The sequence below is a fragment of the Triticum aestivum genome, chromosome 6B, assembly GCF_018294505.1.
Source record: "Triticum aestivum cultivar Chinese Spring chromosome 6B, IWGSC CS RefSeq v2.1, whole genome shotgun sequence".
Classification (NCBI taxonomy): Eukaryota; Viridiplantae; Streptophyta; class Magnoliopsida; order Poales; family Poaceae; genus Triticum; species Triticum aestivum.
The window spans coordinates 640400334-640404093 of record NC_057810.1 but is presented as its reverse complement, the minus strand read 5'-3'; positions in this window follow the sequence as shown (position 1 = coordinate 640404093).

Below are 3760 nucleotides of genomic sequence, written 5' to 3'. Positions count from 1 at the left end.
ACGGGGAGCAGCGGCGACGGCGTGGGTCGAGCTTTGGCGGCGGCGCGGGTCGAGCAGCTACGGGTCGAATGAGTGGTGGAGGGCGACCGGCTAAGGATAAGAGCAAACTATGCCAACGGCTAAGCCGTCGGCATAGGTAGCGATGCCACGTGGCACCTATGCCGACGGCTTAGCCGTAGGCATAGTTATTTTTTTTATTTTTTTAATGTTTTTAATAGCTTATATTTTTTCTTCTTTCTGTTTTTTTATTTCATATAAATTTTTGATGTTTTTATAGTCATAAGTTATATTTTTTATATCTTTTTATGTATTATTATTTCATATGCATTTTTAATGTTTTCTTAACGCCGCTCGGCCCTCTCCTCTCCCGGAACCACACAGAGGGGAGGTGAAGGCGCCACGTGGCATATATATATATATATATTTTGCAACAACTTTTATACATGTTTAACATTTTTCAAAAAAAAATATTAACTGTCTTCAAATATATTTTTAGTGTATATTATTTTCATACGCATTGAAAAGTTTCGTATACATATAAAATGAGGGACCGACGCGTCCGTTTCCCCCCTCCAGGTGCCGGCGGCGACGCCGTCCGTGATGGGGGCCACACCCCGGAGACGCGTGTCGCCTCTTTGGACATGCCACAACACCACCCCGCATGTATGAGGGCCCGGTACGATGCTCCGGTGGCATTGCTACCCCCCAGGGCCCCCGTCCCGCCTAACCCTGGAGCGGTTGACCATGAGATCTAGCCCTTTGACTTCACACGGACGGGCTTTGACCAGTGGACCTCTCCACCCGGTTGTGTCAGGTCGGCCCACAGGAACACCGGGGAGCAACATCCGGACCAAACCCATGGCTAAATCCACTCCGTGTAGACCCGGCGCGTCCGTTTCCCCCCTCCCGGTGCCGGCGGCGGCGCCGTCCGTGAGGGGGGCCACGCACCGGAGACGCGTGCCGCCTCTTCAGACATGCCACAACACCACCCTGCATGTATGAGCTGTTGGAAATATGCCCTAGAGGCAATAATAAAATGGTTATTGTTGTATTTCCTTGTTCATGATAATTGTCTATTATTCATACTATAATTGTATTGACCGGAAACCGCAATACATGTGTGAATACATAGACCACAACATGTCTCTAGTGAGCCTCTAGTTGACTAGCTCGTTGATCAACAGATGGTCATGGTTTCCTGACCATGGACATTGGATGTCATTGATAACGGGATCACATCATTAGGAGAATGATGTGATGGACAAGACCCAATCCTAAGCATAGCACAAGATCGTGTAGTTCGTTTGCTAAAAGCTTTTCTAATGTCAAGTATCATTTCCTTAGACCATGAGATTATGCAACTCCCGAATACCATAGGAATGCTTTGGGTGTGCCAAACGTCACAACGTAACCGGGTGGCTATAAAGGTGCACTACGGTTATCTCCGAAAGTGTCTGTTGGGTTGGCACGAATCGAGACTGGGATTTGTCACTCCGTGAGACGGAGAGGTATCTCTAGGCCCACTCGGTAATGCATCATCATAATGAGCTCGATGTGACTAAGTAGTTAGTCACGGGATCATGCATTACGGAACGAGTAAAGTGACTTGCCGGTAACGCGATTGAACGAGGTATTGGGATACCGACGATCGAATCTCGGGCAAGTAACATACCGATTGACAAAGGGAATTATATACGGGATTGCTTGAATCCTTGGCATCGTGGTTCATCCGATGAGATCATCGTGGAACATGTGGGGGCCAACATGGGTATCCAGATCCCGCTGTTGGTTATTGGCCAGAGAGCTGTCTCGATCATGTCTGCATGATTCCCGGACCCATAGTGTCTACACACTTAAGGTTCGGTGACGCTAGAGTTGTTATGGGAATTAGTTGCAGTTACCGAATGTTGTTCGGAGTCCCGTATGAGATCCCGGACGTCACGAGGAGTTCTGGAATGGTCCGGAGGTAAATATGTATATATGGGAAGTCCTATTTAGGCCACCGGAAAATGTTCAGGATTTTTCGGTATTGTACTGGGAAGGTTCTAGAAGGTTCCGGAGTGGGGCCCACCTGCATGGGGGGACCCACATGAACGTGGGTAGTGGGGGCAAGGCCCCACACCCCTGGTCAAGGCACACCAAGATCCCCCCTTAGAAGGAATAAGATCATATCCCGAAAGGATAAGATCAAGATCCCTAAAAAGGGGGGATAACAATCGGTGGGGAAGGAAATGATGGGATCTCTTTCCTCCCACCTTTGCCAACGCCCCAATGAACTTGGAGGGCAAGAAACCAGCCCCCTCCACCCCTATATATAGTGAGGAGGCGCATGGGAGCTTCACCCTTGCCCCTGGCGCAGCCCTCCCCCTCTCCAACTCCACCTCCTCCTTAGTAGTGTTTGACGAAGCCCTGCCGGAGAACTGCAAGCTCCACCACCACGCCGTCGTGCTGCTGGAGCTCTTCCTCAACTTCTCCTCTCCCCTTGCTGGATCAAGAAGGAGGAGATGTCCCCGCATTGTACGTGTGTTGAACGCGGAGGCGCCGTCTGTTCGGCGCTAGATCGGATCTTCCGCGATTTGAATCGCCACGAGTACGACTCCATCAACCGCGTTCTTGTAACGCTTCCGCTTAGCGATCTTCAAGGGTATGAAGATGCACTCCCTCCTATCTCTCTCTTGTTCCTAGAATCTCCATAGATTGATCTTGGTGATGCGTAGAAAATTTTGAATTTCTGCTACATTCCCCAACAGTAGCATCATGAGCTAGGTCTATTGCATAGATTCTATGCACGAGTAGAACACAAGTTATTGTGGGCGTTGATTTTGTTCAATATGTTTACCGTTACTAGTCCTATCTTGTTTCGACGGTATTGTGGGATGAAGCGGCCCGGACCGACCTTACACGTACACTTACGTGAGACAGGTTCCACCGACTGACATGCACTTGTTGCATAAGGTGGCTAGCGGGTGCCAGTCTCTCCCACTTTAGTCGGATCGGATTCGATGAAAAGGGTCCTTATGAAGGGTAAATAGCAATTGGCACATCATGTTGTGGTTTTGGCGTAGGTAAGAAACATTCTTGCTAGAAACCTATAGCAACCATGTAAAAAACTTACAGCAACAATTAGAGGACGTCTAACTTGTTTTTGCAGCATATGCCATGTGATGTGATATGGCCAAGAAGTATGTGATGAATGAAATATATGTGATGTATGAGATTGATCATATTCTTGTAACAGGAATCACGACTTGCATGTCGATGAGTATGACAACTGGCAGGAGCCATAGGAGTTGTCTTTATTTATTGTATGACTCACTAAATAATGCCATGTAATTACTTTACTTCATTGCTAAACCGTTAGCCATAGTAGTAGAAGTAATAAGTTGGCGAGACAACTTCATGGAGACACGATGATGGAGATCATGATGATGGAGATCATGGTGTCATGCCGGTGATGATGATGATCATGGAGCCCCGAAGATGGAGATCAAAAGGAGCAAAATGATATTGTCCATATCATGTCACTATTTGATTGCATGTGATGTTTAGCATGTTTATGCATCTTATTTGCTTAGAACGACGGTAGTAAATAAGATGATCCCTCATAATAATTTCAAGAAAGTGTTCCCCCTAACTGTGCACCATTGCGAAAGATCGTTGCTTCGAAGCACCACGTGATGATCGGGTGTGATAGATTCTAACGTTCACATACAACGGGTGTAAGCCAGATTTACACACGCGAAACACTTAGGTTGACTTG